The 24,269-nt window shown below is 44.2% G+C and overlaps 1 protein-coding gene across 9 annotated transcripts in view; it reads left to right on the forward strand.

Moving 5' to 3' along the window:
- LOC124133207 overlaps positions 1 to 24,269 on the forward strand; it is a 45,524-nt gene that overhangs the window by 15,620 nt on the left and 5,635 nt on the right. Inside the window, exon 2 of one of the 9 annotated variants that reach the window (XM_046497501.2) lies at positions 15,390 to 15,476. The exons of 5 other annotated variants lie outside the window; for them this stretch is intronic. The gene's annotated coding sequence lies outside the window, so the exon portion shown is untranslated. Of the gene's footprint in view, positions 1 to 15,389; positions 15,477 to 20,837; positions 20,984 to 23,304; positions 23,384 to 24,269 lie in introns of those variants that run through there. 3 more of the 9 variants (XM_046497500.2, XM_046497504.2, XM_046497505.2) reach the window with 3 other exon arrangements.

A 24,269-nucleotide genomic window follows, 5' to 3' on the forward strand; every position in this document is an offset into this window, starting at 1 on the left:
ATACCGGAACTAGGCTTCACACATTTTTCCCCATGTGGGGAATCGAACCCGGGTTTTCGGCTTGACGAGCGAACCCTTTAAACAGCAGGCTACCACATCGCCCTCTCCACCAACGTCATGAATCTCCATCGACATGGGTTTTACTTAAATAGTTTGAATTGACGTTATGACGTTGACTATTGTCGGTGTTTAACGTCACCCTTCACGCTGTCTAAGGCCGCCATTGACGCTGTTTAAGGTCACCATTGACGCATTTTAATTTCACCGTTGACGTTGTTAAAGGTCACCATTGGCGCCCCTTTACGTCACCCTTCACGCTGTCGAAGGTCGCCATTGACGTTGTTTACGGTCACCATTGACGCAGTTTAAAGTCACCATTGACGCTGTTTAGCGTCACAATGACGCTACTTATGGTCACCATTGACGTTGTTTAAAGTCACAATGACGCTACTTATGGTCACCATTGACGTTGTTTAACGTCACAATGACGCTACTTATGGTCACCATTGACGTTGTTTAACGTCACAATGACGCTACTTATGGTCACCATTGACGTTGTTTAACGTTACCTTTGGTTATTTCAACCAGCTGTTCTAAACCTGACGCTACATAAACCAGCTTCCACGACGATTATTAATAACATCTGATACTTCTGTGGTACAGTCAATCAAGATTCGACAAATCCATCGCGTAGTTATTGAATGTTGAGCCTACTGTCAGAAATTTCTCACTGATTGGGTTGATAAAATTGCTTTTGCGAGAACCACGTGGAATTGCAATCGCAGGGTCTCAGGTTCCTGATTAGAAAACAATTAAACGATAACGTTGCTGCCATGGAGCATAGCCAGGGTGTGCATCTGAAGCTCTCGCTTGCTATCAGATATGGGATGGTGCTGTTTGTTTGTTGCTTACCGCTGCACTCATTAGTATCCCAGCTACATCTGAATAATCCTCGACCAGACAACCCAGTGATTGATATGGGCAACGATCCACGCCGTCCAGGTACGATGACAAGCTTTCAACCAAGTCACCGAATCTGACAACCCGACCCACTTGGTTGCATCTTTCCAACGTTTCTAAACCGGAATCCCCACGGGGAATAGTAATATCATGTGACCCCTTGAGACATCAAAGGTCGGTTGTTATCCTGTCAGTGTCAGCCTCTGCCACTATCCTGCCCGTCATCCCCTTGCGAGGCACAGTTTATTAAATGCTGAGTCGGCAGATTTGTCATGCCTTGGCCGTCCGTTATTAATTCCCTAGTCGTCTTGTACATAATTACAGCACTGGGTCGCAATCGATGTGGTTAGGCGGTGAAAGACGCCCGATCTCCGTGCCCCGGATCATGGTATAGCAGACATACACAACCATTATGCTTCAGAGGAAACCAGAACATTACCTGAGTTAATGAGCGTTATCTTCATCAGTCACGACCGTGTTATCCGCTGCTTTTGGGGAAAGATGCACCAAAGAAATCAGTTGAAGCCCAGTAAAACTTGGTTATATTCAGACTGGCATGGTTGTAGAAAACGTCAGATTGCTGAAGCAAGTCAGTGAGTCAGATTGGTGTTGTCAGATATAAGTGAGTGAGCTGGGTTTGCTTAATATTCCAGCAATATGTCCAAGGACACCAGTGTGGGCTTCACATATACAGTAAACTACGTTTATAACGAATTGATGGATATAACAAATATATTTTTGGGTCCCGGCAATTTGCTGTTTATATGTTGTATATATGCTTATAACGAACTATGGTTATATCGAACTAATATCAGTGGTCCCTTCAAGTTCGTTTTAACCGTAGTTTACTGTAGTACCCATCTGAAGAATTGACCGGGATTTCGGTGTAATGAGATTTAATTACAAAGCTACCCCGATATCAGAAATATTAAAGTAGGAAAAACGAAAAGTTGTTGTCAGATTGATGCAGTCAGAGTCAGATTGATGCAGTCAGAGTCAGATTGATGCAGTCAGAGTCAGATTGAAGTCAGAGGGAATGGTGGATATATTCAGGAGATCAGATTGAGAACATCGGCGGAAGCGGTGATGAGGTAGTCGGTTGACCATAGCCAGAACTGACTGAATGCAATGTAACTGCGATTAATGAGAGTTTGTGCAATCCAGGGCTGCTGTGACTCCCACTTAACACTGTTAACTGATACAGTAAACAAGGACAACTTCTTTTGGGGAAGAATATAACACTGCTATCAATTGATCATATGTTGGATAAAGGTGTCAGAACCTACGCCGAGACTTCGCCTCAAGTGTTGATGCATGGTAACGTCTCCTTGTTCATCACACCAACGTCTACCCGTGAAGATCCGGGGTGGAATAGGTCTTCAGCAACCCATGCTTGCCGCAAATAAGTCGACTGTGCTTGACGTAAGAGGCGACTAACAGGATCAGGTGATCGGACTTGCTGACTTGGTTGATGCGGCGTTAACAGCAAACAAACAAACAAACAAACAACATGATTGTCTGCATGCCACCCAATTATGTCACAGTTGTATTATTCCACGTGTTCCTTCTATGGTGGTCGACTTGTGTACAGGTAGACTTCACTTCTTTACAGTTTCCATCAACAACAAAGGACAGTTAAGTCTCGACAGATGCTACAATAGTATGGATATTGTGGTTTGAAGACCGCCTACGTGGTCTAGTGGTAGAGCATGCGCCCGTAGAGCGGGAGGTCCGGTGTTCGATCCCCGGCCGCGTCATATTAAAAGACGTTAAAAGATGGTACTTGTTGTTACCATTTCTGGCGCTTGGTATTAAGAGGACTGGTCGGCTCGGAGTCAGTATACTGTTTCTGAGTGGGGTATTCATGTTAAACTGCGAGAGGGCATCTCAGTGGGCTAATCCCATCAAATTGGCATTAGTACAAGCAGCCACACACACACACACACACACACACACACACACACACGCGCGCGCGCGCGCGCGCGCACATGCACGGTACTATATAAGTGCAATAATCTTGATCGAGAAGTTAAACCCCATTTCATCTCACCTATATTGGTTCGATAACTAGGTCAAATCTCTCTAAACACGTCGACAAAGAGGAAAAGAATTACGACATCGCCTTCGATGGAAATATCATTAAAGCAATGATTTGTTTGTTGAGTGCTTGGTAGATAATGGGCCGCATTGTGATCTCGTGGTTGTAAAATTACTCGATTGGAATAACCTACTTCTTGTGGTCAAAGACAACTGATAAATGTGTACATAACAGTTACTGTTAAATATTTACAAGGGACTTCCTGTTTGCTGTGCCTCTAAACACAGTGATGAAGGCAAACACCGATGACCACATGTGTATTGGTATTGATCCGCGTCCCGTCACTGATAGCTGAACAAATCAACATTGTGATCGATTAGTTTCCCTACCAAGCCTACTCAGCTTCTGCCAAACATGTCCACTCCAAATGTACCCATTCAGCTTCTACCAAACATCTCTATTTCTACATATATCCATTCAGCTTCTACCAAACATCTCTATTTCTACATATATCCATTCAGCTTCTACCAAACATCTCTATTTCCAGTTATACCCATTCAGTTTGTACCAAACATGTCTATTTCCACATATACCCATTCACATGTACCCATTTAGTTTCTACCAAACATGTCTATTTCTACATATATCCATTCAGCTTCTACCAAACATCTCTATTTCTACATATATCCATTTAGTTTCTACCAAACATCTCTATTTCTACATATATCCATTCAGCTTCTACCAAACATCTCTATTTCCAGATATACCCATTCAGTTTCTACCAAACATGTTTATTTCCACATATACCCTTTCACATGTACCCATTTAGTTTCTACCAAACATGTCTATTTCCACATATACCCATTCACATATACCCATTTAGTTTCTACCAAACATGTCTATTTCCACATATACCCATTCACATATACCCATTTAGTTTCTACCAAACATGTCTATTTCCACATATACCCATTAACATGTACCCAATCAGTTTCTACCAAACATGTCTATTTCCACATATACCCATTCACATATACCCATTTAGTTTCTACCAAACATGTCTATTTCCACATATACCCATTAACATGTACCCAATCAGTTTCTACCAAACATCTCTATTTCCACATATACCCATTCACATATACCCATTTAGTTTCTACCAAACATGTCTATTTCCACATATACCCATTCACATATACACATTTAGTTTCTACCAAACATGTCTATTTCCACATATACCCATTCACATGTGCCCAGTCAGTTTCTACCAAACACCTCTATTTCCACATATACCCATTAACATATACACATTTAGTTTCTACCAAACATGTCTATTTCCACATATACCCATTCACATGTGCCCATTCAGTTTCTACCAAACATGTCTATTTCCACATATACCCATTCACATATACCCATTTAGTTTCTACCAAACATGTCTATTTCCACATATACCCATTCACATGTACCCAATCAGTTTCTACCAAACATGTCTATTTCCACATATACCCATTCGCATGTACCCATTTAGTTTCTACCAAACACCTCTATTTCCACATATACCCATTCACATGTACCCATTTAGTTTCTACCAAACATGTCTATTTCCACATATACCCATTCGCATGTACCCATTTAGTTTCTACCAAACATGTCTATTTCCACATATACCCATTCACATGTACCCAATCAGTTTCCCCCCTGCACTTGCTGCTGTGCCCTCTTCCCTTTGTACTTAGTCATCCCTATTCCAACACAGTCACTCTGCATGCACCCAATCATCCCCCTGGCGAGTACAAACGCTATCTTAGAAATACCCGACTCAGCCACATACACGCACAAACGCTCTATGACCTTATACGACGAAGACTGTGCTGATAGAGCTTGGATGTTTTGAAGAATTGGGAATAGTAAAGATTTGTACACTGTAGTAATGTGAGCCAGCTGTGCCAGGGACAAGCCTTAGTATCGACACGTGTTTGCTTCCGGGTGTGGAGGTGGGGTGCCGGGGTAGGGCGGGAGAGAGTGAGGGGGAGAGGGGGAGGGTGTGAGCCATCATTCATCCTGCTGCTCTATATCTAGTATGTACTGACAGACACCATCACGTATAGGTTAACGTTATATTGACATTACATTTTTTCATCCATAAACACTGTCTGCCATGCTATCGTTTATTGATTGTCTTGTATTAATTAATCATTTATTTCGCGCCTGACATTTTTATGGGGAACTTAGGTAATTAAATGGACAAAAATACAACACAAAAGGCATTGAAACTCGGTTAATGTGTGGCTAGGCAAGTGCAAAAATTGACTGGTTTAGGTTTCGTAATGAAGGCATGCGAGTAACTTAATACCATCATATTCCTTCCAAACAGAATGAGTCAGTGTTGGACATAGGCAATATATATTTCCAACAAGGCATTGAAACTCGGTTAATGCGTGGCTAGGCAAGTGCAAAAATTGACTGGTTTAGGTTTCGTAATGAAGGTAGCTTAATACCATCATATTCCTTTCAAACAGGGGTCAGTGTTTGACATAGGCAATATATATTTCCAACAATGCATTGTGAAACGAAAGAACATATTTTGAAATATACAGCTTGTTAGAAATAAAGCATGCGACGCCACAGTGTGAATACATTCAGGGCCATGGTAATTACAATGATAAAACTACCATAGTGACATAAATGTCCTGTTTGTAAACGATTGATAACTAAGTAAAGGTATTCCTGCTCATAAAGAGAATTATCGGGAATCCCACTGAACCAGAACTCATTTTCTTTTTATATTTGAAAAGACCCTAAAGATTAGTGATTACTCCAAGTGCAATGTAGCAGCATCCTTATTGCTGTCGTTAAATGAGAGCTTGACAAATAATTAGCTGCTTCATGACTTTTGTCATAAAAAGCGTCGGTCTTTCACCGATACGCAATAATTCATCCATTTCATTTCAAACGACGGCAAATAAAACGAGATGCAAGCTCACAAATGCCTGTGCTCTCTGTATGGATAGAAAAATGTCATCGGGAAGTATGAATTAAACATGGACGTGATTGATACTGTCCATGTAGGGTCCGATGCGGGGTGTTTGCAAGACACACATCACCATTGAGCATCTTCCCCTTGCTGATGATGAACTAGTGAAGACACAACACGTTTGATTAGTATATTCGCGTGTATATGCGCGTGTATATGCGAGTGTATATGCCAGCGTATGCCCGATACAACTGGAAGTAAAGAAGCATGAATACAACCATTGTATTAATACATGTCTTTTGTCCTGCTGTGTGTTTTCCTCAAGGGATTTGGTTCAAATGTTTATTGTTCTTAAGCGAACTTTGGATACTCTTCATTTCACATCGGTAAGTTAATGACTTACTTATCCGAAATTAGGAATGCAATGATCGTTTGATACTGAGTTCCAATATATGCAGACTATCTTTAGAAGATTCCATTAAATCCTCATTTACGCGTCTCGGCTAGAACATTCCATCAACTCTTCATTTGGTTGTCTCGAAAAGAATCTATACTTAAGAACTCCAATACTGATGTTAATGTATTTCTAGTAAAATGAAGCACGGATGGTCCAGCCGACTATGGCGCCGCAATTCGCTGTGAATTCGTTGCGTCCCTTAGGCGTGCCAGAAACCTATGATTGTGTTTTCAAATCCCAGATTCTCCTTGATTTTATGTTTTTAGGTTTGTCAGCATCATACCTGTGCCTTTGGGTTCCACCATTTTAATGTGGTAACCGTCTAATATTGACATCACTTTGGCATCCTTCCACATCACGTTAACACGTGGCGACATAACTGAAATATTATTCAAAGCGGGTTAAACAAAATTTATTCACTTACAAGTACTGGTGAGTGGGAGCTGTCTAGCCATCATAAAGATCAGTGCCGTAGCCAGCCGCGGGGGGGGGGGGGGGGGGGGGGGGAGGGCAGGGGGCAGAGAACACACAAAGACAGACGTCGGGGGCTGAACGGGGACTTCATTCTGACTGGCTTTGTCATTATACTGTTATCTGCGTACATCCATCCCACCTTGTGTAAACATATCATGATATTAACTTTATGCACGTCCTCTGCATTCACCTGATGAAGGAGCAAGAAGTAGCTCTGGAACGTTGCTATCCATAAAAAGTGTCATGTATTCATGTTCTTCCAACTTCTAAATACCTATCAGACTCCCTTCAGAGCACTTGTTCGTGTTCTGGTCGATGGCGGTGTACCCGATGGCACAGTGGTTGGCACACGACGATGTAACTCACCAATAAGCACTGTTTATCTCAGTGCAACTAAATCGATACTTCGATCATTTCTTGTTTTGAATACGATCTAATTCCGATCGATATGATACTGTCACTTCCGTCAAACCCTATCCACAACACACAAATTCTTCACCCATTACCAAACGTGTATCACAGTGTTACAGGATGTTGATAATTGAACGGGCAGACGGTCATTCGTGAGTTCTCTTAATTTCCAGTATGATAGCCTGGTTTAAACATCGAACCATGCTCTCGATCACAGAAACAGTTGGCAGCATGATTGATTTCCATGTTCGAATGATTTGGGCAAGCGTTCAACTGTTTACATAACAATAATCGTATAATTGAACTAAAAGGCAAACAATGTGTCGACATATGTTCGGAGCCCCGAGCGATGCATAGCGTGTAGGATCAGACCTGACGTTCACTTTGTATGTGTTCATTTATGTAAACTACGGTTATTACGAACTCAAGGGGACCACAAATTTTAGTTCCTTTTAACCGTACTTCGTTATAAGCACACATACAGCAAATGGCCGGAACTAAAAATAAGTTCGTTATATCCGTCAGTTCGTTATAAGCATATTCGTTATAAACGTAGTGTACTGTATGCAACTTCGTTGAACTAGGTTGTCAGCTGTGAGTCATTATTGCCAAATTAGGGTTTCATTTGAAGATGATTTTGAGAGTGAATAGAGTTTAACGCCGTTACATGAATATTCCCGCCATAGCACTACCGGGAACACCAGAAAGGGCTTCATATATTGGACCCGTGTTGGGAATCGAACCCGGGTGTTCGGCGTGACGAGCGAGCCCTTTAGCCACTAGGCTAACCTGCACCCGATATGTGATTATAATAGCCCAGTGGTGCCAAAATTATTTATGCACAGTTGCATCCCTTTGTAGTACTAGGATCCTCTGAGCGTGGTTCGATTCCAAGATTTTACTGCTTATGGTCCTTGGTTTGTCTGCGTCATACACGTCCTCGTTGATTTCAAATGTGATAAGCGTCTACTACATACATTACTTAGAGATCTCCTCCCGTATGACCCCGAAGTAGTGTCCCTAGCCAACTCACTAACTCACTCTAACATATGTCGAAAAGAGGTGTTTTCAATCCACAGACCATAACTTGAATAAAGCTGAACGCAAATATCTGCCTAGACATTTAATCGACAGGTTTCAGGTAAGACTTTTTTTAATTTGTTCACGAAATATGCAGTCACAATGAAATTAAGTTTCGACTGTCTGTAACGGCGGTGACTTCAAGGTCAAACTGTCAAAAAGACAAAAACATTGTTTCCACTCGTCTGTTCGCCAAGCCAGGGAATATTCGGTGATTCCCGCAGAAATATGGAAGTAGTCGGGAAGCATTTACAATATTTCAAGAATACAACCTCTTCAAAATTGTATTAACTCCAAAGCGCGTCGTTCACACGCGGTTAAGGAGCGATGGGGTAATCTGGTGGTTGAACTCTTCATTCGTAACCCCCAAGGTCCAGGCTCTATTCCCCACATGGGACAATGGACCATTTCTCGTACACCTAATACTTTGTACCTTTGTGAGAAGGTCGGCTTCACAAAGACACATTAGGCACTAATACACTGGTTATTATCAAACATGGCTTAACTTACATATGGTCACATATGATACAGACGAAAACGGGAGGTCCGGGGATTGATCCCCGGCCGCGTCATACCAAAAGACGTTAAAAGATTGTGCTTGTTGTTACCCTACCTGGCGCTCGGCATTAATGGGCTAAAACAAAGACTGGTCGGCTCTGAGTCAGTATACTGTGTCTGAGTGGGGTATTCATGGTACACTGTGGCGTGGTATCTTAATAGGCGAGCACTACAAAATTGGCATTAGTCCGGACTAGTACAAGCAGCCACACACACACACACACACACACACACACACACACACACACACACACACACACACACACACACACACACACACACACACACACACACACACACACACACACACACACACGCATTATAAGTGCTATATATTAGCAGGGTCTGCGCATGCATGGTGATGGCTGTGGTGGGATATCTGTGGCATAGACGAGTGTCCTTGTTTGGTCCTTTGTTGGATCGAAATATTGAAGAGGGAAGTATCCGCAGACTCGCTACGATTCTTGATCAGGGAAGGCTTGGCATCGACGGACTTGTTCTTGACCTAGTTTAGAGATGGCCTTGTGTTTTCACTCTTGTTACATGGCGTTTCTTTGTCCTTCATGACTTGAGTTGGCTGGCCTTTAGGATGGTAACATATCTTTTCAACAAGAGACCGGCACTTCCTACCGTGTTATGAACCATACACATTGCTGCAATGAGGTACGGGAAAGGTCCGGCTAGAAGCATGTCATATCCGAAAGAGTTCGAATCCTTGTTCGCCCCGATTATATTCTTGGTTTGTCAGCACCAAGCCCGTGTTCCTGTGTTTAACCAATACGTCTGAGACCTACATCACTTTGAGATTTATTCTCACGTTGAACTGACACGCCATGATATTACTTGAATACATGTACTATTCAAAGCAGCGTTGAACCAAACCCACGCCACCAAATCAACTCCTCCCTGTTCGTGTGGGTTACACGTGCATGTGGCTTGGAAAGTTATGCCGGGGCACACTTGCATAGGCGAGGGATGGGGTACCGTTCTAGGTCGGATGTGAGGTGGCAGCAACGATTCGATATAGCTTGGGCTATATACATTGTTTTGCGCTAAACAGGTAGATCAATACAAAAAGCACTAAATGCGAAGTCAGCATATCGTGGTAGTGGTACTTGTGTTGGTGTCCCGTCACACATACCATAGTCTTTAATGTTGGCAAGTCTAGATTACTGTTATCTGAAAATGAAGAAAGTCTTTGAGCTCCTTTTTATCATATTTTATAATAATAAACTAGTGTCCAAAAGAAACGATACCACCTGTTTGCAACGACATAAAAGAAAAACTAAACAATGCAGAAGTTTAGGATTGGTGTTATGCTTTTGAGAAATCCTTTCACAAAATCTGTACAAAAATTTCATGTCAATAAAATCTGTACAACCAATATGACAAGCCTTTAAAGATGGATGGGGTCGAAAAATGAACATTTCGTTAGAGCACTGATCACAGAAACAACGGGAAATGTCACACCACACGTCTCAAAGTCAAGTCAGTAGCGGGTATGTCCACCGTGAGCATCAATACATGCCAGAACACGCCTACGGACTGATGACGTCAAACGTCTGATGACGTTGGGAGTGATGCGTTGCCATTCCTCGAGGAGACATCGTTCCAAGTCCTGTACGTTGACTGGAGGCACACGGCGACGTCGGATTTGCCGATCGAGGTGGTCCCATAAGTGCTCATGGGATTCATGTCCGGTGAACATGCGGGCCATGGCAAAAACCTGTACGTTGGCGTTGGCAAGGAAGTTCTGTGTCAATCTTGCTGTGTGTGGCCTTGCATTGTCATGTTGGAAAAGGAGTCCACGAGGCTGTTGCTGAATAAAGGGCACCACAACAGGCCGTAGGATGTCATCAAGATAACGCTGTGCATTCAGGTTTCCACGAATTACGACAAGCATCGTTTTGACGTCACCACATATGCCACCCCAAACCATTAACCCTCCACCTCCAAACGGCCGGACCTGTTGGATACAGTTAGGCGCCAAACGTTCACCAAATCGTCGGTATACAAGCTGCCGTCCATCGTTTCTGAAGATGAGGAATCTGCTCTCATCAGAGAACATAACACGTGCCCAGTCCCGCCGTTGCCAACGTCGAACTCGCCTGGCCCAGATCAGTCTGTTGTTCCGGTGTCGAGGCGTCAGGAGCGGTCCGCGGTAGGGATGACGTGGCCGGATACCATACTGCCGTAGTCTCCTGTAGACGGTCTGTCGACTGATCCAGTGTCCCAGTGCTGTAGCCGCCGTGGAGGTCGCTGTTACGGTGCGGTTCCTCAGGTGTAATACCCGGATGTAACGATCTTCACGGGGCGTGGTTACTCGTGGTCTTCCACTCCTGGGCCTGTCTGACGTCTGACCTGTCTGACGTAACCGCTGCATCAACCTGGTGATAGTGAGTGAGTGAGTGAGTGAGTGAGTGAGGTACTGCTTTACGTCACATCGGCAATATTTCAGCCATATCGTGACGACTGGTGATAGTGATGCGTGCGCAGCCCAACCTTCTGGCGACGTCGACGTGTGACGCTCCTTGTTGGACCATTCCAACGGCTCTCTCTCTCTCGATGGCTGTCAAACGTGGCATATCTTGTATTCTTTTTGTTGCTGTGATATCAACGTGTCTGATCAGCCGTTTTATACAGTTTTTATGCACGTGCAGAACATGCTAGAGAGGGAAATGTCACTTTCACGAAATTTACGTTTTTTCCCGGAAGTGATCACGTGTTCCCGGTATTTTTTATCGACTATGCTGTGTTTGGGATGTGCAATACGAATTGGCATGTTTTCATACTTGACAATTCACTTAGTAAAAAACAATTTTGAAAATAAGTTGGTATCGTTTCTTTTGGACACTAGTTTAATTTAACAACAGTTGTATTTCTGTAAAACATGTTCGTTTCAGAGACTAGATGTCAGTCCACACCTAGCTTTACCCTAGCTAGTCTAAGAGTGAGGCCGTCCTCTCCGTCTCTGGAACAAGGCTTATTTGGCCAAGGCCACATGGATCATGTCATCAGTATAACAGTAGTTAATGGGAAATGACAGTTGCACAGCTCGTTCAGGTTGGCTGATAGTCAATGAGCAATATACAATGGTAATGAGGGATTACTAATGGGGATTAGCATCTTGTAAGGAATGGCAATTAAGTGATTCGAGACAGAGACATGTCATGGTTCAATGGTAATTAACCTTTGGAATTAATATTCAGTCAGACAAACGTCATGAGTCGGTCGCTATGACAACTGCAACGCGTGACACTGTCAATATTACCTCGGGGGAACGACATGAGCTTTTCGTTAAAATTATTATTACCCAAGTCAATCCTTCGAGATTATACATGGAGGACTTTGTGTATGCGCACCTATAATCGGCAATGGTACTGATTTGAACCACATGTGTGTACCAATGCAAGGCCTCTTGTCTGAACTAGAAAAAAATGAAGTGGGTCTGGGCTAGTCTTAGATTTCAAGAATTTCAAGGTTACAACATTCAAGACCTCAGTGAAGCTCTCAAAAATGTAATGGTAGACAGGTGGAGGCCATTTCCAAATATGACGCATCAGTGACAAGAATGATGTCCGATGCAACTCCCTATTTTGACTTGACAATGGGTTTTTTCAGATGAACAATTAACTTGCCTTTGCATGTGTTTGTGACGGGAGCCTCCCGTGGTGAAGGATATGCTTACCTTCTCACGAACACCTGGTGTCATCAATATTATTTCCTAGTTGTTCATTTAAGGATTGACTGTGTATTTTTTTCGGTTCATTGAGTTATGAAACCGATGTGCAAACTGAATGAATCTGCGTAGCGGATTCTTACAAAAGTTTGCACATCCGTTTGTCGATTCATACCTCAATGAACCTAAACAAATGCATAAGTACATTCGACAGCGAAAACATGTTTTATCTACAACAGTTTAACCAAAAACAGTTGTATATATCAAAGCAGACAAAAATGACGAGATTGATAAACATTCCGAGTGTAGGAATACATACTGTGGCGTGACATGAATCAGGTGATTGTTTAATATGCACATAACTTGACACGCCTACAACGTCAGTAGCCAATCAACGGAGAGTAAGATCCAAACAATGTTCATAGGACCTGTCAATCAAGGCAAGAGACGAGAAGAACTGCAACAGTCAGACTGTAACGACCCGGAACAAATATGTCCGGGAGAAGGCGGCTGTTTCAAATGGCATGGTCAGTTGCCGCCAGATTAAAACATTAGGTCCCTGAGAACGGAAAGACACAGTTGGAAAAATGGTGGTTAGAAATGAAAGCCTAAGACATGAAAGTTGTGGAACCGAGGTGAGTGGGGGGAAAAACCAGACGAGCGAGCCTGCACGTTTGCTGTTTCATTCCATCTCGGCCATCTGTCCCAAAGGGTTGTTTGGACAATGAATATGCATGAATTTCGCTAAATGTCCTGCGCATGACGATACACGTGAGCAGACAGGGAATTCCCTGGACTGTAATATTGGGATTCCCAACATTCCGTAGTAATAAAAGTAGTCCGCTTCAGTGGGCGTGGCTTAACGTTTTTACATTCATTAGGAAATGAATGCAATAACACGTGATCAATTCAGCTAATCAGAATACAAGAATTTCAATGAACACAATGACAATTTAATTTTAAACACATGCGTACACTCGACTCCGCGTTAAGCAGAGATTTCTTTTCCATATGGAAAGGGTTTTGTCGCCTTTATTTACAAATGAATTTAAGCAGTACAACGAAGACCTAAGGTGCATGTTCCGTGTATAAACTCTCAACGGGATGTTTGCAAGGGGTTTACACGGGGCCTTTATATTCTACTGAGTTTCATTTAGCTCTGTATTTCCTCCAATGAGTGGGTATTTCAGTCTGATCTGTGCCAGAATGGTAGTTTGGGCAGGCGATCAGCCGCTGCCAATACCATCCCAAACACGGACAGACGATTCTGATGCTTAAATGGGATTTTTTTCTTTTCTATCGATTTTGTTCATCAGGATATAATCCCCTGAGAATCGTTATTGAGAAGAAGGATTGGCATGGTCTGTATTTTGTTCGTGTTTTATTACTTTACTGTTACTAGAGTTATTCTGTAACGATCCGTACACAGACTTCAAGAGAATTGGAATGGTGTGATGAAGTGGAAGGACAAACTGGGTGAAGTGGGTGTGGGGCGGTGGAGTTTGGCGGCGGGGGGAGGGGTTGCTGAATATTAGGCACAGACGGATTTGTATTGCGTCAGAAGTGTGTCGAAGTGTTAATTACCAAGCTTCAAGAAACAATGACGTCAGAGAAGCTATTTAGGGGCCATTGGCTGTATCCTCGAGAAAGGGTCTTTACACGTTAAACTCAATTGAATTATCCTGATTCCTCTTCTGTGTTTTCCGATGAGCGAGGAACTTGTTTTAAATATAGATCCTTGTTTTCAGTTTTACCTCCCCACCGAAGTACCAGTCGTTAGCGTAATCATTAACCTTCTCGACACACACCCCTACCCTTTCCCTCCCCCGCTCTCCCCACAAGTGATCCATTGCAAGCATATTACACTACACTGGCGTTCTGGAAGGAACCTCGCCACTCATGTCATGCTGTGTTTAAGTTGTGATATATGACTTCCTAGAACTCGGTGAGCACCTGTGGTCTGCCGCATTCCTGACTCTCCAAACACAGCGCAATGTTCGATAGTAAGCTGGGAGTAGTAAGGTACTGGGGCATTTATATTATGTGTCCATGTCGTGTATATCACGCCACACCACGCCACGCCACGCCACGCCACGCCACGCCACCATTGCATCACATTACAACACCAGCACAACGCAACACAATACCCAGCTTCCCATACCCCCACAATACAGCACTACACACACGCGCGCGCACACACCACGCACACACACACATACACACACACACCAGAGACCATATATCGGTATATGGTCTCTGTGCACACACACACGCACGAACAAATGCACACACATACATTCACACACAACACAACGCAACACAATACACAGTTTCCCATACCCCCACAATACAGCCCTACACACACACGCGCGCGCGCGCGCACATACACACCACGCACGCACACACACACACACACCAGAGACCATATATCGGTACCGATATGGTCTCTGTGCACACACACACGCACGTACAAATGCACACAGATACACACACAACACAACACAACACAACGCAACACAAATACAACATATCCACCCCAAAAACCCATCATCTATTCATACATTTAAAAAAATCGTCTGCAACACACATGAAACCTTTTCCACATGCGATTCCTCGCTATGAAAATAAAACACACTTTAAGATCAAAGGATGATAAGCCGCCACGCCCAGGCGTGAACACGCAGACTAACGGTGTGAGCGGATGTAGGTGAAACAGAAAAGCTTACGCTCAGATACTGCATTGTTTTTGCTTCAGGAACTCACGCATCTCACAAAGCCGTAGAATGCTGCTGCCAAGCTAACCGAACAATCGCGCACGAACACTCCGTTATGCTGAATGTACGTAAGTTCAGACAGAATTTATCGATTACAATGCATCTGCGTTTCTCGGGAGTACAGTTATGTATAATTTTCCAGTGGAATGACTACGTATAGAAGTATTAACATATAGACAGTACCGTGCAGCCAGGGGTGAAGGTACCCAGTGATGCGAGGCTCTCGACACGTGTAATTACGTTAGTCGATGTGTCAGTTCAGCTGGGTGGGGGTGGGGGTGGGGGTGGGGGTGGGGGTGGGGGTTGTGGATCATAGCGGGGCTTGAAGGAGCGTGACGGGTGTATAATTAATATTGTTTATGCGTTCAAAAAAAATGTCTCTGTCCAAATAATTGAAATGCCTACGTACCACACACACCGTGCAAATATGTCATACCATATTTAAACAATACATTAAACTAAAATCATAACGCATGCTATTATACCTCTATCAATATTCTTTGTCTGATTAATTAATTGATCATTGGTTAATCATTTCACACGACGATTCAATCAATTAGATGATGACTAGACAATAGAAAACTGACCCGAACAGGTTTGGGCAAATCACGTTACCGACGCTGGCCTCGAGTAGTGACTCGTCACGTGATCGGTATTGACTTCGTCTGTAAGAAAACAGCATATGGCGTCTGCGAGTGGCAATGCACGCTTCGCCGATCTTTCTGAAGAAGGTCTCGACTGCATTGTAATTGTGACAAAAAGAAGACTGCGAAATTCGATTAAGTACTTATAAATGAATTTCGGTATAACAAAACAATTGATTAGTCTTGGAGAGGCCATTACGCGGAAACAAGTACACGAGGACCCAACTCCAGGGGCGGTCAGACCTTTGAAGTGGTCGAGTCCGAGAGTAATTATTCGTTAATTGTGAATATCATATACAAAGCCCTGCATCACATCATAATAATAATCAAAAACGTGCTGTCAGAGTGTACACACAGAGTGTACATCACAGAAGTGTAGACCACAGAAGCGTACACACAAAGTGTAGACCACAGAAGTGTACATCACAGAAGTGTAGACCACAGAAGTGTACACACAAAGTGTAGACCACAGAAGTGTGCACACAAAGTGTAGACCACAGAAGTGTACACACAAAGTGTAGACCACAGAAGTGTACACACAAAGTGTAGATCACAGCAGTGTACACACAAAGTGTAGACCACAGAAGTGTACATCACAGAAGTGTAGACCACAGAAGTGTACACACAAAGTGTAGACCACAGAAGTGTACACACAAAGTGTAGACCACAGAAGTGTGCACACAAAGTGTAGACCACAGAAGTGTACACACAAAGTGTAGACCACAGAAGTGTACACACAAAGTGTAGATCACAGCAGTGTACACACAAAGTGTAGACCACAGAAGTGTACATCACAGAAGTGTAGACCACAAAAGTGTACACACAAAGTGTAGACCACAGAAGTGTACACACAAAGTGTAGACCACAGAAGTGTTCACACAAAGTGTAGACCACAGAAGTGTACACACAAAGTATAGACAACAGCAGTGTACACACAAAGTGTAGACCACAGAAGTGTGCACACAAAGTGTAGACCACAGATGTCTACACACAAAGTATAGACCACAGCAGTGTACACACAAAGTGTAGACCACAGAAGCGTGCACACAAAGTGTAGACCACAGAAGTGTGCACACAAAGTGTAGACCACAGAAGTGTACACACAAAGTGTAGACCACAGAAGTGTACACACAAAGTGTAGATCACAGCAGTGTACACACAAAGTGTAGACCACAGAAGTGTACATCACAGAAGTGTAGACCACAAAAGTGTACACACAAAGTGTAGACCACAGAAGTGTACACACAAAGTGTAGACCACAGAAGTGTTCACACGTAGTGTAGACCACAGAAGTGTACACACAAAGTATAGACAACAGCAGTATACACACAAAGTGTAGACCACAGAAGTGTGCACACAAAGTGTAGACCACAGATGTGTACACACAAAGTATAGACCACAGCAGTGTACACACAAAGTGTAGACCACAGAAGCGTGCACACAAAGTGTAGACCACAGAAGTGTGCACACAAAGTGTAGACCACAGACGTGTGCACACAAAGTGTAGACCACAGAAGTGTGCACACAAAGTGTAGACCACAGATGTGTACACACAAAGTATAGACCACAGCAGTGTACACACAAAGTGTAGACCACAGAAGCGTGCACACAAAGTGTAGACCACAGAAGTGTGCACACAAAGTGTAGACCACAGACGTGTGCACACAAAGTGTAGACCACAGAAGTGTACACACAAAGTGTAGACCACAGATGTGTACACACAAAGTATAGACCACAGCAGTGTACACACAAAGTGTAGACCACAGAAGCGTGCACACAAAGTGTAGACCACAGAAGTGTGCACACAAAGTGTAGACCACAGACGTGTGCACACAAAGTGTAGACCACAGAAGTGTGCACACTCTCTTTCTCTCTCTCTCTCTCTCTCTCTCTCTCTCTCTCTCTCTCTCTCTCTCTCTCACACACACACACACACACACACACACACACACACACACATACGAAAAAAGCACGTACTGTAAACAGAAACAACGATCACAGAGACTACAGCCGAATCGCCAGTGTCAGTACAATCTATTTAAAAGACATCGTTTATTAGTCAATCAACGGCGTACAGTCGCTCTACGGTACTATGTGAGTGAGTAAGCGTGGTTTTAACCCGGTTTTAAGCAATATTCCAGCAATATCACGGCGGGGGGCATCGGAAATGGGCTTCACACATTGTACCCATGTTGGGAATCGAACCCGGATCTTCGGCGTGACAAGCGAACGTTTTAACCACAAGGCTACCCCACCACCCCTCACGGTACTATGTACATACCTTCATTGTCTGATACAAAAACAAATTAGATTTCTACACAAAGGACACGGGGTTAATCATATTAGTATCTTCGTGGGTATTGATTTACCGTTTAATAAGATATTTAATGTTAAGAGGACGCGGTGGAATAACGGGGAACTATGGCACTAAGGACGCATACAGTGTGACTGAACGAGGGTGGAATAACGGGGGACGTGGGAACTGGGGATACATACAATGTGACTGAACGAAGTGGAATAACGGGGAAGCTATGGAACTTGGGACACATACAGTGTGACTAAACAATTAGGACTAACGGGGGAGCTAGGGCACGTGGGATACAGACAGTGTGACTGAACGAAGGTGGATTAGCGGGGGAGCTTGGGCTCTTGGGAAAAATACAGAGTGACTGAACGCGATGGAATAACGGGGGACCAGCGAACTTGGGACACATACAGTGTGGATGAACGAAGATGGAAAAATGGGGGAGCTAGGGTACTTGGGACACATACAGTGTGGATGTACGAAGATGGAATAACGGGGGAACTAGGGTACTTGGGACACATATAGTGTGGATGAACGAAGATGGAATAACGGGGGAGCTAGAGTACTTGGGACACATACAGTGTAGATGAACGTAGATGGAATAACGGGGGAGCTTGTACTTGGGGCACATACAATACGACTGTGCGAGGGTGTGAGCTTCATGTGCCGGAGAATGACGTTACGAAATACACCACATTAATGTTTCATGGAACTATCGCCCAGGGGAGAGGTGCTTTATCTTCAGCTGTGGACATTATTCCCGTTCACAACTACAGACATTGCCATTTCCTCTTCCGGTCAGCTGCTTCAGTTGGTCATTTGCCTGACAGCCTTTTGTTGGAATGTCCTTCTCAATCAAATGCTGATAGGGACAAATGTCTTCAAAATGGCCTATATGGTGTTTATGGCATCTGATATCCTAACTAAGTGGGATATATTTGGTCGTTCCTGGACTCAAAGAACATGTCAGGCCCAATACGTTTCAAGCCTACCCGACCCAACTTCAGGTATGTTCCAACGTTTCTACCCGGGGCATTACATTACTTATCTACCTGACCACATTTTGTATGAATACGGACCTACTTACCACTCCGTTCCCACAACCAAACGTCTGACCGCATTCGTCACCACTTGCCCGTTTCCGTAAACTTGCAGCCCTCTATCGATGAATGTTATGTGCGAAAATACAATATACCAATCAGAATGCGTGTATGACTTCAAGTTCTTCGGTCAAAGAATGCCTCAGGAATAATTTTTGATTTTACATATGTCTTGCATTTAAAAAAATACCCAAGATACATTCAAATGTGTTCAATTCTACTGTATAATACTGTAAGTTCCGATGTGTTTTCAATAGCATCTGGAATATATACGACATATGGGGAAATAAACGTATTTGTTTGTTGTTTAACGCCGCACTCAGCAATATTCAGGCTATATGAAGGCGGGCTGTAAATAATCGAGTCTGGATAATCTAGTGATTGCCATCATAAGCATCGATCCACGCAATTGGGATACGATGACATGCATCAACAAAGTCAGCGAGCCTGACCACCCGATCCAGTTAGTCGCCTCTTACGACAAGCATAGTCACCTTTTACGGCAAGCTTGGGTTGCTGAAGTCCTATTCTACCCCGGATCTTCAAGGGTCGGAAATATACGTGAATCATTACGCAACGAGATGACAGTTCTTATAGCTATGCCCATTTGCGCTTAGACGGAACCAGGTCGCAAAAATGGCCACGAGAAGGGCACGGGTCGCTATTCGGCTTGTCACGGAATAATATGAGTTGGTCGACCAACACGTAATCCGACGTACCTCTCCGTGATTACAAACCACTCATCTGCCGACCATCCTTCATATACGATCCGGCATACCACTACGTCTCTGTCATAAACGGGTCGACCTATCATACCGAATCACACATCTACCAACAACTTGTAAGATAAATGGTATCCGACAGCCGCTCGTGTAGTAATCTCCATACTCACATGAGCAGAGCTGTCGTAATGCAATGTAGAAATACATTTTATTATATACACGTCGTCTCCGTGCCGCTGGCGTCCCAGTTGATAGTTTGTGATATGCTACATCTATCAGACATGGTGAAGCTCAGACAGACGAGACACATCTTCATTGCCCTCTTTGATATTTGGCGTAAACTAAAAACGTATGTCTCTTATCTGTCTAACCATACGACCGAACCTAGCATCACCCTGGTTCAGCAACCATGATGGCCAGATCCCTCATCCATGTACCAACATAACGTCTCCACAACTGACCAACCCACGTTGCCCGATCTCATCAACCCGGAGTCCGACTGAGCCATGACACAATGCCGACCTTTGCAACTGTGTTCAAATATATGTCCCTGGGGAAATTAGACTGAAGCGTGGACCACACCGTCCGCTTTACATTAGCGGTGTGGTGTACACGTGGCGACAGAATCGTGCTATAATCAGATTAACGAAGACACCGCATACATTCAGGCCAGTGTTGCTGAATGCAGGATAAATGTAGGCTTGAAATCACTGCATGCCGAAAACATCGACTCTTATGATCGTGTTGAAATTGCATCGGACATCGAAGGCTTGGTTGCACTCTTAAACCACGCGTCCTTTAAAGGTAAGAGTACACTATGGCTGATGTGTTGACGGATCATTTTAACCATGGGCATTGTTAATAACACGTGCGATGTAATGGCCGTCATGTGTTCCTCGTGGTAATACACGGTGGTGTAATGGTCGTCATGTGTTCCTCATGGTAATACACGGGTGATGTGTGACCGGCCGGTGTTCCTCGTGGTAATTCACGGGTGATGTATTGTCGTCAGGTGTTCCTCATAGTAACACACGGTGGTATAATGGTCGTCAGGTGTTCCTCATAGTAATACACGGGTGATGTATGGTCGTCAGGTGTTCCTCGTGGTAATTCACGTACGATGTATGGTCGTCAGGTGTTCCTCGTGGTAATTCACGGGTGATGTATGGTCGTCAGGTGTTCCTCGTGGTAATTCACGGGTGATGTAATGGTCGTCAGGTGTTCCTCATGGTAACACACGGGTGGTGTATGGTCGTCAGGTGTTCCTCATGGTAATACACGGTGATGTAATGGTCGTCAGATGTTTTTCATGGTAACACACGGTGATGTAATGGTCGTCAGATGTTTTTTATGGTAATACACGGGTGATGTATGGTCGTCAGGTGTTCCTCATGGTAACACAAGACTGATGTGATGGTCGTCAGATGTTCCTCAGGGTAATACACGGGTGATGTATGACCGTCAGGTGTTCTTCATGGTAACACAAGACTGATGTGATGGTCGTCAGATGTTCTTCATGGTAACACTAGACTGATGTGATTGTCGTCAGATGTTCTTCATGGTAACACAAGACTGATGTGATGGTCGTCAGATGTTCTTCATGGTAACACAAGACTGATGTGATTGTCGTCAGATGTTCTTCATGGTAACTCAAGACTGATGTGATTGTCGTCAGATGTTCTTCATGGTAACACAAGACTGATGTGATGGTCGTCAGATGTTCTTCATGGTAATAAACAGCTAGGAAATATGGGTCACATCGCTCGGCTCGGTTCAAGACTTTCCGTATATGTGCACGTCCATTCACACCCATATCCAATATTGATAACCTTGTTCGTGTGGCGAGTCATGTGTGTATGTGTGTGCGTGTGTGCATGTGTGTATTTGTGTGTGTGTGTGCATGTGTGTATGTGTGTGTGTTTGTGTGCATGTGTGTATGTGTGCATGTGTGTGTGTGCGTGCATGTGTGCATGTGTGTGTGTATGTGTGTGTGCATGTGTGTATGTGTGCATGTGTGTGTGTGTGTGTGCATGTGTGTATGTGTGTGTGTGTATGTGTGTGTGCATGTGTGCATGTGTGTATGTGTGTGTGTGTATGTGTGTGCATGTGTGTATGTGTGCATGTGTGCATGTGTGTATGTGTGTGCGTGTATGTGTGTGTGTGTGTGCATGGGTGACTGGGTGCCCCAGTGAGGATGGAAGAGAAGTGGTTTAGCTTGTGGGTGGGTGAGAGAGAGTATGTGAGAGTGGTTCATCTTGTTGGTGGGTGAGAGAGAGTATGTGAGAGTTTTTTAGTTTGTGGGTGGTGAGAGAGTATGTGTAAGTGGTTCATCTTGTTGGTGGGTGAGAGAGTATGTGAGAGTAATTCAGCTTGTGGGTGGTGAGAGAGTATGTGAGAGTGGTTCATCTTGTTGGTGGGTGAGAGAGTATGTGAGAGTTGTTTAGCTCGTGGGTGGGTGAGAGAGAGTATGTGAGAGTGGTTCATCTTGTTGGTGGGTGAGAGAGTATGTGAGAGTTGTTTAGCTTGTGGGTGGGTGAGAGAGAGTATGTGAGAGTTGTACATCTTGTTGGTGGGTGAGAGAGAGTATGTGCGAGTTGTTTAGCTTGTGGGTGGGTGAGAGAGAGAGTATGTGAGAGTAATTCAGCTTGTGGGTGGTGAGAGAGTATGTGAGAGGGGTTCATCTTGTGGGTGTGTGAGAGAGAGAGTGTGTGAGAATAATTCAGCTTGTGGGTGGTGAGAGAGTATGTGTGAGTGGTTCAGCTTATGGGTGGGCGAGAGAGAGAGTATGCGGTAGTGGTTCAGCTTGTTGGTGGGTGAGTGAGAGAGAGAGGGTTAACGCTGCATTATTAGCTATTATTTGATATTTGTGGTTGATCGACCCTTGCCCTTCTGAAACTGGCGAACGCAACAATCATTATTTCAGAATGATATGCACAGAGCGTGTGTCTGGTGCATTTCAATACTGACACTGGTGATTGTTTTATATACATGTTTTCAATGCAGAATTATGCATTGGGCAACAGCTTGCTGCAACTGCTGTCTGTGACCTGTTTGTATTTGGTTGGTGAATAATTAATAAGGGCAATCTTAGCTGTGATCGGGCGATGTGTAGTTTGTGTACTGTGTGGATCACGGAGATCGGGCGATGTGTAGTTTGTATACTGTGTGTATCACGGAGATCGGACGATGTGGTGGAGATGTGGGGTGAGTGGTAGTCTTTGTTCACTGACACAGATGGGGTGAGTGGTAGCCTATGTTCACTGACACAGACGGGTGAGTGGTAGCCTGTGTTCACTGACACAGATGGGGGGAGTGGTAGCCTATGTTCACTGACACAGATGGGGGTGGGGGGGGGTGGGTGGGGGTGGGGGGTGGGGGGTGGGGGGTGGGAGTCTGTGTTCACTGACACAGATGAGTGGTAGTTTTTGTTCACTGACACAGATGGGGTGAGTGGTAGTCTATGTTCACTGACGCAGATGGGGAGAGTGGTAGTCTGTGTTCACTGGCAGATGGGGGTGATGGGTAGTCTATGTTCGCTGACACAGATGGGGGGAGTGGTAGTCTCTGTTCACTGACACAGATTGGGGGAGTGGTAGCCTATGTTCACTGACACAGATGGGGAGAGTGGTAGTCTGTGTTCACTGGCAGATGGGGGTGATGGGTAGTCTATGTTCGCTGACACAGATGGGGGGAGTGGTAGCCTATGTTCACTGACACAGATGGGGTGAGTGGTAGTCTGTGTTCACTGACAGATGGGGGGAGTTGTAGCCTATGTTCACTGACACAGATGGGATGAGTGGTAGTCTGTGTTCACTGACACAGATGGGATGAGTGGTAGTCTTTGTTCACTGACACAGATTGGGTGAGTGGTAGTCTATGTTCACTGACAGATGGGGGGGGGGGGGGGGGGGGAGTGGTAGTCTGTGTTCACTGACAGATGGGGCGAGTGGTAGTATGTGTTCACTGTCACAGATGGGGGGGGGGGGGGAGTGGTAGTCTGTGTTCAATGACAGATGGGGGGAGTGGTAGCCTATGTTCACTGTCACAGATGGTGGGGAGTGGTAGTCTGTGTTCACTGACACAGATGGGG

This window comes from Haliotis rufescens, unplaced genomic scaffold (genome assembly GCF_023055435.1).
Source record: "Haliotis rufescens isolate VD_foot unplaced genomic scaffold, xgHalRufe1.0.p SCAF_2, whole genome shotgun sequence".
In the NCBI taxonomy this organism is placed as follows: domain Eukaryota; kingdom Metazoa; phylum Mollusca; class Gastropoda; order Lepetellida; family Haliotidae; genus Haliotis; species Haliotis rufescens.